This window comes from Choloepus didactylus, chromosome 9 (assembly GCF_015220235.1).
Source record: "Choloepus didactylus isolate mChoDid1 chromosome 9, mChoDid1.pri, whole genome shotgun sequence".
NCBI classification, from domain to species: domain Eukaryota; kingdom Metazoa; phylum Chordata; class Mammalia; order Pilosa; family Megalonychidae; genus Choloepus; species Choloepus didactylus.
The window spans coordinates 113383930-113401048 of NC_051315.1; positions in this window are offsets into that span (position 1 = coordinate 113383930).

A 17119-nucleotide genomic window follows, 5' to 3' on the forward strand; every position below is an offset into this window, starting at 1 on the left:
TGGGAGGATCAGGGATTTCTCTTTCATCCTCCAGGTACCTTCTCCAACCCCGCCTTCAGCAGGCTCCCTTGCCCTTCACCTTCCGCTTGGGTTTGTGGGGAGCACTAGCAGAGTTTGGGTAGGAGGGAGGATAATGAGAGTGGGCTACATGTTTCCCAGCTCCCTCCCTAAGGACCTTGAGGGCTCAACTGTTGGCTTTTAGACCCCTCCATGTGGCCTTCCCTGAATCAAGACACAAACCGCGCTCTCAAATTAGGTGATGGAGGAGAGTTTAATATATAGCGTTTTATAAATGTGCAGGCAGAGCATAGGAAGGAGATAGTACAGACTGTGGTGCAAGTAACCATGGGGCAAGCAGCTGTGGGGAATCGATGCCACCCCGAAGCCTGGAAGGACGAGATGAGCCAGAAATTTCCCAATGCAGAAAGAGGGTCAATTTTCACCCCCTCTTCAGTGACTCTTCTGTGGCCATTTTCTCAAAGGCTTTCGGGCTTTTACATCTTTTGGCAAGAATAACATACACCCTTATTGGATGTTATCTTTCTTTATGTAGAATCCATAGTGAATAAGACAATGAGCTATAAATTTTTACAATAACATTTAATGATCATTTAATCTGGGCAGATAAGTGTTCTATTCCCATTTTACTGAGGAAACTCTAAGGAATAGTTTTCAGAAAATTTCCAAAACTTGCATAATGGTTTTTGGCTTAAAGCAGTCTTTTTCTATCTGAAGATGGACAGATGATTGAAAGTCTTCTGTCAGCAATCAATTCTGAACCAAAACTTGGCCATGGTACATCAATCAAACAAATCTTTATTCACTTTTGTGGTATGTGTGTAATGCATTTGTTAAACATTAATTGAGCACCAATTGTAGATGAGATGCACTAATAAATGCTGAGTGAATTCAAAGAAGAATAAGGCACTGGCCTTGTCCTCAAAAAACTTATATGCCAGTGGCGGGGATAGAAATTTACCCAACTAACTTTAATATGCTGAAAAGGTATGATAAATGTGTTTAAGTTGTGTCAGAAGACTAAACAGCTATTAATGTCCACAACATGGAAAAATATTAGCAAAATGATTCAATATCAGAGTTCATTTACACTTTCATTGTGAAAGAGAATAATTTGCCAGTTTAACTAAAATGTTATGATTTGATAACAGGTGTTGAAACAGAAAACTGTTAATAGGATCTGGGTCTCTGCCATGAAATGAAGAGGTTATGAAAATTCAAACACAGTTTACATTTTCTCTATGGCACTAAAACGTTGTTGAAGGCAGGAAATTCCTTTCCCTTAAAACTACTAGTCATTTGCTTAAAGAAGTGATGTGCAAAGAAGATATTTATCCTCAACTCATCTCCTTTGTGGATATGTATGTGGACATTCAGATTTAAGCTATATTGTGTATTTCTGTTCTACAGATTGACATACTTTCCCTTTCTTTATTCTTTTAGCTAACATAAGCTTTCCTACCCTTCCATGTTTCATTTTTATCAATTTAATGAATACATTTGAGCCTAAGTTAATACTGTCACCTATTTCCCATGCTCTTGCCAAGAAATATTTTCGGGCAGTCCTGATGGTTTTCCCCTTCCTTCCTTTTCAGCCTAGAATTTCTTGAGTATCCCTTGGAGTGCATGTATTCCCTGAGATCAATGAGTATTTCACATAACTTTGGGATTTGTTGATCCACTCCAACAAAACCTACTGATAAATGCTGGCTTAAAACTTGCCATCAGTACTATGTAAGGAGAATGGAATCAAGTAGCTATTGTGCGGATCTCAATGCATATATTATTTCATGTTACAAAATAATATGTTTCCATATGACTTATAATATGTTTTGTGTGTTTGGAAGCCAATCATTGAAATTGCCAACACTTTTGCTAATTTTGTGATTTGTCTCTTTCTGTACAAAGAGGTTCACTGGTTATGTATTAAAAAAGAATTTGGGGAGAGGATTGCGGAAAAATGGCAGAGCACAGAGTTCCAGGCTTCAGTCCTTCCACCAAAACAACTTTTAAACAGGCAGACACCATCTGAACAACTATTTTGAAACTGGAGGCTAGAGGAATACTGTACAGTGTCCAGGAAAGAGCAGAAGGAAGAGGCTGATAAATTACAGTAAAGAAAAGTAAATTTTTCTCTCCATGGGGCAACTACCCATTCCCCTCTCTCATGGCAGGCCACCTTGGGGTCCAACCCCTGGCTAGCTTGCTGGTGACCGAAAGGGGCATAAATGTTGTCTTCCCCAAGACCAGGGGTGGGAATTACTGACCAATGATCATGGCTTTTGATTAGCTACTTCTGATCATGGGGGACTGGGCTCTAGGGGCAGCCATTGTTTCAACCATCCCTGAATAGGGGCAGCAAGCATGGAGACTTGAATTTGCTGCAATACCTCAGGGTGGGACAGTTAGTTGAAGGGCTGCATTTCTGGGCAGGCCAAGAAAGCTCAGCTTTGGGTGGCCATTGGAAGAGCTCTTGGTGCCCTTCCTGATCTCCTCTCCAGGAAACTTTGAAACTAGTCCATGACCCCTCATGGGTCCCTGGTTCTGTTTTGGTTGAGCAAGACTGACTAGGGAAAGTCCTCCCAGAGTGTTCCTCCTCCCTGAATTTTCCCTCTGGCAAAATCAGCTTGAGACAACAAAAGGAGTATAAGAAACTATAGAGGCAGATAGTTTGAGGCAAAGCCCTGCCAGCTTCAAACATCCCTGAGAAGGAAATCTGTTTCCTGGGAAATAGAGGGGACAACCAATCTCCTGTAAACAGGAGAACTCTGCAACAACCAACAAGCAAAATCCCAGGACAAAACAGAGGCCCAGAAATATAAGGAAAACACTGTACACTGCATTTGCCTTGGGCAAACTTCTTGATAGGAGGGCTGAAGCTCAAGAAAATCTCTGTCTTATCGCCAGCTGGTTACAAAATCAAGAAACAGACATCTCAGGAAATAAACCCCAGAGATAACATTTCAAAATATTAAAGTGTACAATGTGCAATAAGAGTACAAGACAAACAGAGAAACAGGAAATGAGGGCCTAGCCAAGGGAAGACCTTCCTATATGCTGTCTCAAGACACTCACCTTAAATTCAAAGATATAAGTAGGTTGAGGGTAAATGATGGAAAAAAAATGCAATCCAAGTGGTAACCAAAAGAAAGCTGGAGTGGCTATATTAATATCAGATAAAATAGATTTTAAGTAAAAAACATTTGTGAGGGACAAAAAGGGTCATTATATACTGAAAAGGGGGACAATTCATCATGAAAATGTAGCAATTATAAATAATATGCACCTAACAGCAGGGTCCCAAAATATTTGAAGCAAATGCTGACAGATTTGAAGGGAGAAATTGACAGTTCTATATTAATAGTAGGGGACTTGAGTACAACACTCTCAGTAATGGATAGAACAGCTAGTCGGGAGATCAATAAGGAAATACAAGATTTGAATGATATGGTAAACCAACTAGATCTATCAGACAAACAAAGCACATCACCCAACAAAAATCAAATGTACATTCTTCTCTAGTGTACATGGATCATTCTCCAGGAGAGATCATATGTTGGATTACAAAAGAAATCTCAATAAATTAAAAAATATAGAAATCTTAGAACATATAGTCTCCAACTATAGTGGAATGAACTAGAAATCAATTACAGAGGGACAAATGAAAAATTCACAAATATGTGGAAATTAAACAATATACTCTTAAACAACTAATGGATTAAAGAGGAAATAAGAAGTAAAATTAGGATACATCTTGAGGTGAATGAAAATACAGTGTACCAAAACTTATGGGATGGAGCAAAGACAGTGCTGTGAGGAAAATTTAGCTATTAATTTCCCTTTCGACACTGTCTTTTCTCCCTCCTGTAAGTTTTCATGCTTACATTAAAAAATAAGAAATATTTTAAATCAGAGGCCTAACCTCAAAACTGGAAGAACTAGGAAAAGAAGAGCAAATTAAATCCAAAGCAAGCAGAAGGAAGGTATAACAAACATTAAAGCAGAGATAAATGAAATTGTAAACAAAAACCAATAGAGAGAACCAACAAAACCAAAAGCTGGTTCTTTGAAAAGATCAATAAAATTGACAAAACTTTAGCTAGACTAAGAAAAAGGAGAGAGGATACAAATAACGAAGAACAGAAATGAAATGGGGACATTATACCAACTCCACTGAAATAAAAGGACTATAAGAACATACTATGAACAACTGTATACCAATCAATTAGATAACCTACATGAAATGGACAAATTCTTAGAAATACAGAAACTACCTACATTGACTCAAGGAGAAATAGAAGCTCTCAACAAACCAATCACGTAAAGAGATTGAATCAGTAATCAAAAACTTCCCAAGAAAAGAAAAGCCTAGGACCAGTTGGCTTCACTGGGGAATTTTACCAAACCCAAGAAGACTTAACTCCAATTCTGCTCAAACACCTCCAAAAATTAACACTCTGAAAAAATTAACTTCTAAAAAATGAATACTCCATAATTTATTCCATGAGGCCAACATCACCTTCAGATCAAAGCCAGATAAAGTTAGCACAAGAGAAGCAAACTACAGACCAACATCTCTTACGAATATAGATGCAAATATCCTCAACAAAATATTAGCAAACCAAATCCAAGAACACAGTAAGAGAATTACATACCATGAAAAAGTGGAATTTATCCCTACTATGCAAACTTGGTTTAACATAAGAAAATTAATTATTTAATAGACCATGAAAAAAGAATGAAGTTTAAAAACTACATGATCATCTCAATTGGTGAAGAAAAGGCATTTGACAAAAGCTAGTACCCTTTCTTGATAAAAACACATAGAGTTCTAGAAATAGAAGGAAACCTCCACGATATAATAAAGGGCAAATATGAAAAGTCCACAGCTAACATCCTACTTAATAGTGAAAGACTGAAAACTGTCTTTCTAAGATAAGGAACAAGACAAAGATGCCCACTTTCAGCATTGTTATTCAGTATTGGTAGTTCTTGCCAGAACAATTAGGCAAGAAAAAGAAATTAAAGACATCTAAATTGGAAAGTAAGAAGTAAAACTTTCCTTATTTACAGATGATATGAACCTATATACAGAAAATCCTGAAAAATCTATGAACTTTGTAGCTAATAAATGAATTCAGCCAAGTGGTGGGGTATAAGATCAATAACTCCAAACTATTAGTGCTTCTATATATAAGCAATGAACAGTCAAAAGAAGAAATCAAGAAAAAAAATGCATTCACAATAGCAACTAATGAATAAAATATCTAGGAAAAATTATAACCAAGGAAGTAAAGGACTTATACACAGAAAACTATAAAACATTGCTAAAATAAATGAGAGACTTACATAAATGGAAGGACACTCTATGTTCATGGATTGAAAGACTAAATATCCTTAAGATGTCAGTCCTACCCAAAGCAATTTATAGATTCAGTGCAATATCAATCAAAATTCCAGCAACCTTCTTTGCAGAAATGGAAAAGTCAATCATCAAATTTATATGGAATGGTAAGGCCATCTGAAAAAGAAGAATGAAGTTGGAGGACTCATACTTCCTGATCTTAAAATTTATTAAAAAATGACAATAATAAGTACAGCATGGTACTGGCACAAGAACAAACATCTACACCAATGGAATTGAATTGAGAGCTCAGAAATCAACCCTCACATTTATGGCCAACTGATTTTTGACAAGGGGGCAAAGACCACTCAATTGGGAGAGAATAGTCTCTTCAATAAATGGTGCTGGGAAAACTGGATCTCCATTTCGAAAAAAAAGGAGGACCCCTACCTCATGTCTTATTTAAAAAACCAACTAAAAATAGATCAGAGATCTAAAAATAAGAACTAGAATTACCAAAGTCCTAGAAGAAAACACAGGGAACATCTGCAGGACTTTGTGTTAGGCAATGGTTTCTTAGACTATACACCCAAAGCACAAGCAACAAAAGAAAATGTAGATAAATGGGACCTCATCAAAATTTAAAACTTTTGTGCCTCAAAGGACTTTATTATGAAAATCAAATGACTACCTACTCAAAGAGAAAAAATATTTGGAAACCCCATATCTGATAATTGTTTAATATCCAAATATTTAAAGGAATCCTTCAACTTAACAACAAAAAGATAACCCGATTTAAAAATGTGCAAAATACTTGACTAGATATCTTTCCAAAGAACTTATACAAATGTTCAGAAGGCACATGAAAAGATTCTCAACATCATTAGCCTTCAGGGAAAGGCAGATCAAAACCAGTATGAGATACCATTTCATACCCATTAGAATGGCTGCTATTGAAAAAAATAGGGAATATGACATGTAAAATCATGTAGCTGCTGTGGAAGAAAGTTTTGCAGTTCTTCAGAAAGCTAAGTATAGAACTACCATATGACCTGGCTTATTCATATACCCGAAATAATTGAAAGCAGGTACTTAGATATTTGCACACTGATGCTTATAGCAACATTATCCATGGTTGCCAAAAGATGGAAGAAATCTAAGTGTCCATTAATCAATGAATAGATAAATAAAATGCATATACATTTGGTGGAATATTATTCAGCCATAAAAATGAATGACATCCTGATACATGCAACAACTTGGGTGAAATTTGAATGCATCATATTGAGTGAAATAAGCCAGACACTGAATTGAAGCCATTAGAATAAGTCAGAATCTAGAATATAGGTTACCAGGGGATGAGGTGGGGATAGGGAATGGGAAGTTAAGGCTTAAAATGTACAGGGTTCCTATCTGAAAAGGTGTAAATGTTTGGTGACGGTAGTACAACATTGTGAACACAATTAACAGCACTGAAATATAGATATGACTGTGATTAAAAGGAGAAATGTTAGATTGTATATATGATAATGGAATAAAATTTTTTAAAAAGTCCATGAAACTACACTACATAAACAGTGAACTTTAAGTTAAACCATGGACTTGAGTTAATAGTAAAATTATAAAAGTGTCATTAATTTTAACAAGTGTTCCACAATAATGCAAGGTGTTGGTGGTGGGGTGGTGAATGGGAATCCTGTATTTTATGCATGATTCTTGTTAAAATCCACAACTTCTTTAATAAAGGCGAAAACAAAACAAAACAAAACAAACACAAACAAAAAAAGGAATTTGAAAAAAAACCCTGCGAAGTCAAAGAGAGGTGTCAGTTGGAAAAATAGTTAATTTTTGTAAATTATATGTAAATTCACATCAGGGTTTCTTGTAAAATGTAATTGCTTCATAGCAAATTAAAACTGGGTTCAATAGATACATAATATTCTATAATCAGTAAGGAGGTGATATTGGCTCCCAACTCAATAATCTCTGTTGAAAGAAATATTCAATTTGGTTAGTTTAGCCATCTAATGAACAGATTACAATAGCATTATGGCAGTGACAATGTTCACCAAATAGTTTACCGCTTCCAACATTTCTCAGCCTCTATTGTAGGTGATTTGAAGTCATATGACTAGTTCTGGCCAATATCCATGTTACAGCTGATTAAAGGAAGCAGGGATGCGTGCGAGTTCTCCATGTGCTCTCGTCCCTTGAAATAGAGATTCTGAATGTCAGGGGCTGACCTGGTACTTTACAACATGGTTGAGTGTCATCCCTGGGCCCTGAGGAAATGTAGAACAAAGCCCCTTGCTGATGGGTGCAGTGTGAGCGAGATATAAATCTTTACAGTGTTGAGTCACAGAAATTTGGGGACCAATTTGTCACTCCAACATTACCTCAACTAATATAAGTTCCATCGGCAGGGAAATATGTTTGTTTCCTGGCTTTTCTTAATATGTGACCTAGAACTATATGTAGATATTTACCATAGAACCAGGGTGCATGTTCTTTTGCCTAGGAAAGATAAAGAGCCATGACATCTAAACTTGTAAATAACACCATTGCTGAAAAAGCTGTCCTCATTTGCATAGTTTATAATGATAATGAAATTAATAAGGAAAACCAAAAAAGGAATACTCTGAACATAAAATGTTTTCCATATGATTTTTCTTCCTTTCTAAATATACTACACAGATGTAAAGGCACCTGGATGTGCTAGGAATCAAAATTGTGACCATCTAATGTGGAAATTCAGCATATTAGCATGTAAAAATGCAATGGGATAGGCTTCCCTGCAGCTGTTTCTGACGCACAATTCATTGTCTGTCTCAATTAGAAACCCATCTTTTGCAATACCATTTCCTTCTCTGTGGTTGATTTGATCAAACATCCTATTGTTGAAGCTAAAAACATAGCTTTACCAAATCAGCCATCATATTGTTCAAAACTCATCCTTCATTACATTATTCTTCATCAATGATTATGATACTAATATCTGCAAAGAGGAACTGAATCTCAAATGAAGTTTTTCAAATCCACTAGACTAGAAGTAGTTTGTGAACAGAGTTTTCTTCCCTATTTATTTTTTTTTAAGGAAAGCAAAATGATTCAGTCTTTTATGGATCATGACGATACCAAACAGATGCAAATAAATATTAAAGTAATATATTTTAGTGTTGGATCACAGCCCAAATTCTTTGCCCCAGAAAATTACATAAATGCTCTAGTGCGCATGTGGTTTATATTTAAGGTGTAATGAGCTGTTCAAATAGAGAAGGGCAGGCAACCATTTTAAAAATAAACATCAAATTTTAACAAAGACCCATCCACTTAGTTTGCAAATAGCCCTAATAGTTTCAGTCTATTGCAGTTACTCCAAATATAATATCTTTGATTGAAACTCAATTCCAATGTCAAAACCTCCCAGTGAATCTGGAAATGTTGCCATGTATAATTCTTTTATGGAATAATTGTTCACCTGTGATCACATTGCCAGAGTGAGCACAATGTGTGATGAGAGGGTAAGATGCAACAGTTAAACAGGGAAGCAAATAGTATATGAATACTTAAGACTTTCTACCCAGGGCCACTGCATTGGAAATCATTCTCAATCTATCTGTGACATGTATTGTAACGCAACTACCCAACTCATCCGGGGCCCTTCTGTCTGGGGTCCAATGCTAGCCTATTATATAGTACTGTTTTGGAAACCCTAGGAGAAACAATAGATTTACTTTAGGTTTAAAGACACCTGCAAGGCATATTTTCAAATTCTTATAACACATACACATATACATATACTCGACAAGCTTAGCATTTGCCATCTTGTCCACTTGTAACAACCTAAACCTGCTTTTTGTCTCAGTAAGTGAGTCTTTGTAACCAGAGAAGTGATTCTGATTTTCAGCCCAAAGACATGCTGGCTGTTGTCATTGCAAAAGATTAAGAAGTATGACCTATGGTTCCAATAAATCCCTATATTCTAGTTTATAGTTTATAAACTATAAAATGTTAACTCCCACTGGGGTCTTCTGAGTTTCAGCCAATGAAATGCCAACCAGTGTTGCAATGGAACAGCTAATCCCAGATTTTCCTATTGCCTAGGGTTCAGTCATTGGTGACGTCACTTCCCCCCTTGTTTGCTAGAGACTGGGGAGCAATCGTATCACCCAGTTGAACTAACTGATGAGTCAGTGGCCAAGCACCGTTTTGAGTAGCAGGCTTCCGACTTTTCAGAAATGATGTGATAAGCCTGAACAAAGAAACCAGTTGGAATTATACTCCCTAGGTCTTCTAACATCAGTCAGTGCATTACTTAGATCCTCAAATTAGTTCCTTGCTTGGATATTTTTTCTGTCCTGTGATAATTAAGGTGACTCTGGATTTCCTATAATATCAAAATGAATCCAAATCCTTTCTTAGGTTCTTAAATTTCTTGTAGTTTTCTCCTTTCTAAAAGTCGGAGGCTATTTTTCACTTACCCATTAAGTGGGGCTTTCTCAAACACCTGAAACTTCTCTGGGTTCCAAAAACTACAGTGAAAAATGCCTAAAACAGATTTATCAAAAAAAAACATAACATGGAATAAAATCCAGTCAGTTATGTAAGATGAATTTAACATCTGGAATTTGCTTGGATCCTCTTTCTGCTGGTCAGGTCACTGAAGGTTTTCACAGAGAAATGGGGTCAACTGGCCCTGAAGTTACTTCCTGCCGTACCTGACTGTATCATGCCCTGTAAATAGCTATATTTTCTTGGCAGGAAATTCCATTATTCACCCACCAACAGGGAGGAGACCACAACCTCCTGGGGATTTTTGCATTTTATGAAGTGATGAAGTGATGGCTATTTCACAAGGCATTGCTTGAATGCAGGGTGGAACCATTAGAAAAAGAGGAGGGGAACATGGCAGTAGAGAGAGTTAAAAGTCTGTAGATGGTTGGCAAGAAAGCTTGAAAGACATCCACTTAAAGTAGAGGCAGAAAAACAGAAAAATTAAAATCTCTATAGAAGTTTCACAGTGAAAGTGGAAAGCCTATGTGGTTATTACTGGGAAGTAGAAAGCAGCATTTTCATCACTTGATATTTATTAAAATTGTCATATTTCCTGCATCAAATTTTCTCTTTTAATTACTAATGTTATATGTGTGCAAAGTAAATTAAACAAGTTCTAATGATATGTCAATGTATGGAGTTCAAAAAGTATTGTTCTCCTTCACTCTTCTCCTTTTCACTTTTAATACTCATCTCTCTCCTTTGTTTTAATAACTATCAAAATGAAAGAGAGCATATATTCTATAAACATGCTATTCAAAACTTGATCCTTGTGTTAGCAGCTTTGTTATCCTGGGGACTTGTTATCAATGCAGAATTTCAGGCCCCATCTCAAGGCTACTGAATCAAAATCTGCATTTAACAAGAGCCCTGTTGGTTCGCATGTCTATTAAAGTTAAGGAGTGTTGTTTCATAACACTGTGCTTGATCCTATAGAAATATTAGCACATGTGTATAAAGATATGAGCATATATTTGTAATAGCAACAATTTAGAAGCAACAAAATATTCATTGGTAGGAAACATGAATAAATCATGAAACAGTGATAGGGTAGAACATTATGCAGAGTTACTTCTTTCTCATGGGCTCACCCATTCAACATCCAGGTGATGATGCTTCAGATACTTTCTTATCTTAACACAATGGTCCCACAATATTTTTTGCTAAATAGAAGGAAATCTACCACAAAGAGATGTTATATTAATCCTTTAGGGAGAGCGGCATCTAGAACAAGTTTTTCAATAACTTTTTTTTCAGATTGTGTGTTATACAATGACACGTAATTTTCAGATTATGTATTACATAATAACATAATGTAATAAATTAAATGTATGCTCAAATCAGCAGGAAACTCAGAATCTCTCTCTGGTTTCTTGCTTCCTCTTCTTATTACCAGTCCTCTTCCTTAAGCTGACCAATGGAAGTTTATTCAGTTTGCAGAGAGCTGTATCTGCTCCCAAATGCCAAGTTGAGGCAGAGCCAGCATGTCATCAGTCCACTCTTGAAGCCCTATTGTCGCCTATTGTTGCTTCAGTTATTACCTGGAGCCGTTGTTGAACCAGTTGATTCCACGAAGTCTGATCCTTCCGTCCATATTTGCAAGGCAGCTGCTTGTGGTCCAGAACCTTCTGTGGACCACAAAGATATTTGCAGGGCATGTGATTCTACTCCCAATTTTATCCACCCACACATGGGTTCCACAGATTTCCCTTCCCATGCTTAGCCATTGTTCCTGAAGCACCATTTACTGTGTTCTGGTGACTGAGGTAGGAAGAGGTTCTGGTTTCACTGTGTGCTATGCTATGGCTGTGTCTTTGTAGATCAAATTTGTGTAAGAGAGCATGACCTCAAGAGAAATGCTTTAACTCACTGGTTCTCAACCCCGCATTTCCTGGGAGCTTTATATAATGCTGTGGCCAGGCCCTGCCCTCTGAGGTTCAAATTAATTGGGCTCCTTATGAAAACATCTCAAAGTGATTTTATTTAATTTTCACCACAACTGGAGAGGGATAGGCTTCAAGAACTGAAGGCCTCAATAGCACTAGAATGAGAACCCAGGTCCCCTCCTAAAGGTCCTTGCTACCTTACCACTCACTTTCTTTTTTAGTTTGAGGCTTGAAGTTCAAGCACTAGAACATTGCTGAACTCCACTGCACCAATATGGATTTGACCACCTGGATGTGTGTGTTACAGAATGAGGCTTAGAACTGTGTGTGACAGGCCACACACCTTATGGGCTGGAAGGCTCTGTCTTCTCCATGCAAAGCACAACCTGAGACCCTTCAGACACTCCTGCTGGGAAAGAAGAAAAAGAGTGCAACATTCAATATTTTTCCTTAAAATATAAAGTTAATGGAGCAGCCTGACTGATGTAATGTATTTATTTTGATCCATAACATACTGTTTGATATGTTAGGATGGATTTTAAATTAGCTACAGTAAACTAGAAAGAAATGTACTGAGACCATCTAAAAGGCTTATTATTACTATTTTTTACAATAAGAATAATTTTTCAATTTGATGTGGAATTCAGATACCAGTAGAAGGAGCAAATGTTGGATGGTTAGGATGCCTGAATAGATGCTTTTTTGGGCAGGATCCGGTGAACACTGGATGTGGGTTACAAAGCCATTTACAATTCATTACTGCATTGTAGGTATTCGTATACCTTCCATTTTTATCACATCTTGAGGCCAAGAATTTTTTAAAAAGGTCATTTAGCTTTCAGAAAACTATGAATTATGGTGACAGCATTGTTCTCTCTCTGACTTTAATGTGCTCATTTAAAGAAAAGTTACAGGAAAATAATTTTGCTTAAGCTCTGAATATGGCCCTCCAGCAATCCCTCACATAAAATAACTTGCCATTAATGACTTTTTGTATTCTCCATGCTCATTGCAGATTACATAAATATTTTCTTAACCTACAATAGCATCCAGACTAAAAGGATGTTTGTCATTTTTAGAATTACAATCAAATTGTAAAAAGTCAGTCTCTGACTCACCAGAACAATTTAAGATTGCTGTGGAATTCTTGAATCAATCAGCGAGGGCAGAGAGAATTTCACCTGGTAAGTGTCAAGTACAGAAAATGAAAGCATTTGCTTTTCATTCTAGCAAGAATGAAATAAAACCTTGACCTGTTGTCTTGCTAGATGAATTTTAAGGGTTACTTAGTACAAGGAGTAGTTAATAATCAATATGATTTAATAGCAATACCAGGAAAAGCTTGGCCAAAAAAATACAAAAGATTTGAGCACAACACTTGTCAAACTACTTACTACATTCTTATTTCCCTTTTCATTTCTATTCTTTAAGAAGTGAAAGAAGGGACTAAGATTTAACATGGAGAGTTTTGGAGATGGAGTGACTCGAGCATATTTCAGCTTCTGGAACAAACTCGATCCTAGTAGTCATTATAGAATTATTTGATTTTTGTTATGTGCAATTCTAGAATTTGATAATATGAATATCATAATCATAACAACACCATAGAGAACATTAATAAAGCAAAGTTGACAGTATAGTATTTATTGGAAATTGAATCCAAACCAGGCATCAGAGTGGATTTGTGATCTGTGTTCATCTTGGTTTAAGACTATTAGGTTTCATAAAATGAGTATCTCAGACAATTTTACTTACGGTGAATACTTACACTGGAATATGTAATAGAGAAAATATTTTTGCATCATAAATCAATAATGGAATTGTCTAATTCTCATTGATATACGGCTCAATGGAAAGTGGGCCAGAGCAAGAGGCTTGTACATAGAACACCAAAGCCTCCCATGCTCCTTGGGCTGGCAATTCCCACAAATGTTCTCTGTTGAAAGGCTCTCTCTATTTCTCTGGGTTCCTATATCCCTGAAAGTGTGAAATGAATTCACAGAAAGCTTATATTCTTGTAGTTTTTAAAGATCTGAGGTCAATCGGATCAATAGACTATCCTGAAGGAGGACCATAAATCTCAACTGAGTTTCTATTAATTAATAATAAAGAATGATTAATAAACTCCCAAGTGTCAGGTTTGTGAAGATTTTTATATTAAATCTATTTTTTGGGGGATTATTTGTCTGTGAGTAAGGAAGGGTTATCCCTTTAAATAATCTATTAGCAACATGAAAGCAAGCTAAAAATCAGCAAAAGGTAACAGCAAATATCTGCACTCAAATTCTGCTAACAGGCAAGACAAGCTAAAAGTGTTCTAAGGTCAGAGAATAACTTGAGCAAGAGAAGCGGCAAATAACAGAGCCCTCAAACCTGCAGGCCCTAAAGACACACTCTCCAAAAGCCAGATTGCAGGTCTGTGGCTAGCCTTTAGAGGGAAGAGTGTGAGCTTTGGCACCAGGTAGTAATGCAGAAATTTGAATCCTCTATCTCACATTTATTAGCTGTGTGATCTTGGGCAAGTCAACCCTCTGAGATGTAGTTTCCACTCTTGGAAAGTGGGGATAATAGTGAGATTAAAATAATATATATGAGTGTCTGTATATTTTGTATTTAATCCTACCTTCCAAAAAATGCAATTTCTTATATCCAGCTTGGTGGACTTAGAATAATAATTTCAAGAATTATTTCTTAGACTTAGAATAATTGTGTAAACTGGTCTTCTTTCTATTTCCTCATCCTCCACCTGCTCTGTCCCCATCCGCCAGCCCTTTAAACACAGTAGGATGGACCATACATTTTTTTTTTTAAAGCATATTTATGAAGTACAGAATATATGCCAGGCACTTTGCTAAGAAATAGATGCCTTCATGTTGTTTGGCGTCTTGCTGGGAAAATAGAGACATAAATATCAATCATAATATAACATGGCCAGAGCTGTGAAAACTTGTGAACAAAATGTTGTGGCAGCTCAGAGGACAGACCAACTGAATCTCTTTGGAAAGGAGTGAGGGGAGGAGAGGAGAGTGGGATGTGGCATTTAACTGGGTTCAAATGGATGTGAATGCTTACCAACAGAGATGGTAAATGCAGACCAAGAAGAAAGAATTTCATGTGCAAAGAAAGAAGAGCATAAAATTGCATCCTATTAGCAGTGGTGAGGGGGGAAGAAGAAGAGAAGAATGAGGGAGACAGGCAGGGAGTGTATATTTTTTATTTAATCCTACTTTCCAAAAAAAAAAAAAATGCAGTTCTTATATCCAGCTTGGTGGAAAGAGAAGCTGGGGCCATGTTGGAAGGAACCCATTATCTGGCATATATTATAGAAACTTCTAGGTAGGTTCATAAAATCTTTGTCTTTAATATGTAATAAACATGTATGTTAAAATGCATATGGCGTAGGGGGCAAGATGGTGACATAGAGAGGAGTGGAATCTAGTTAGTCCCCTGGAGCCACTAGTGAATAACCAGGAACAACTAGTAAATAATCTGGAATAATGGCTGGGGGCAACCATGACTGTCCATACATCATACACCAACCTGGATTGGGAGGAATGCCTGAGATTTCATAAAATCTGTAACTAAAAACTGCGGAACCCTACAGAAGGCTGAGCTGCAAAACCTTGCTGTGGTAGAAAGCAGCCCTCTCTGAGCAAGCGAATATAGCTCATTCCAGTTCTAACTGGGGTTTTAATTAACAAATGTGGACTGCTGAGTACAAGCTACAAACCCCCAACAAGCCAACAGAGGCTTTTGGTGATGACTGACCTTAAAGAGCCAGAGGATGCCTCTGTCCTGAGGGGGGAGCCCAGAAGACCAGGTATTATCCTTGGCTGATGGGTGAAACTGTGGGGCCACAGACTGGCTCTAAGAGGGGGCTTTCTGTCCCTTTTTCTCTCTCTCAACCTGGGCGGTTCAGTAGAGAGAGCCTCAGCCATTTTCAGTTCGCAACGCTCTGACCCAGACAGGGGTGGAGGAGCAGAGTCAGAGAGACAAAGGAGCTATTCAAATGCAGGTGATAACTCCCTAGGGGGTGTATCTTCCCTAAGAGGAAGGAGGTGGGGCCCAGCTCTATTACATGCCTTCCATTCAGAATCAGACCCAAGAGCCTGGGGGAAAATAGGAAAACAGAAACTAAAGAGGTCTTACCTCCTTACACCAGTTGAGAGTGACAGGCTGACAGGCACAACCTGCTGGGCAGGTTAGGAAAAGCACACAGCTATAGACCTCACAGGAAAGACTGTCAATCTCTAAGACACACCCACAGGGAGACTTGAAACTGAATTATACCCATTCTGAGATCTGAACCCACTCTGGTCTGGGAAAATCTGATTGGTGTAACCAAGGAAACCAGATTCCTAGACAACAGAAAACTAAAATCTACACTATGAAAAATGAAGATATGGTCCAGTCAAAGGAACAATCTTACACCTCAATTAAGGTACAGTTGAGATATGGTTTCATTTTAATGAAACAATCTATTAAAGACTTTCAAAGAAATATGGTAAATACAATAAAAAACCAAATCAATGAGTTCAGGGAAGATATAGCAAAAGAGACAAAGGTTATAAAGAAAACACTGGCAAACATAAGGTACCAGAATCTATGGAAATGATACAATAGCAGATCTCAAGAGGCAGAAGAAAACACTCAGGAATTGGAGAACAAGATACCTGAAATCCTAACACAAAGGAACAGATAGGGAAAAGAATAGAAAAATATGAGCAATGTCTCTGGGAATTAAATGACAACATGAAGTACATGAATATATGTGTCATGGGTGTCCCAGAAGGAGAAGAGAAGGGCAACGGGGCAAAAGCAATCATAGAGGAAATAATCAATGAAAATTTCCCATCTCTTATGAAAGACATAAAATTATAGATCCAAGAAGCACAGCATACTCCAAACAGAATAGATCTGAATAGACCTATGCTGAGACACTTAATATCAGATTGTCAAATGTCAAAGACAAGAGAGAATCCTGAAAGCTGCAAGAGAAAAATGATCCATCACATACAAGGGATGCTCGATAGGACTATGTGCGGATTTCTCAGTAGAATCCATGGAGGCAAGAAGGAAGTGGTGTGATATATTTAAGATACTGAAAGAGAAAAACCACCAACCAAGAATCCTATATCTGGCAAAACTGTCCTTCAAATATGAGGGAAAACTTAAAATACTCCATGACAAACAGACAGTGAGAGAGTTTGTGAACAAGATACCTGTGCTCCAGATATCACTACAGGGAGCACTACAGACAGATAGGAAAAGACAGAAGTGAGAGGTTTGGAACACAATTTGGGGTGATGGTAGCACA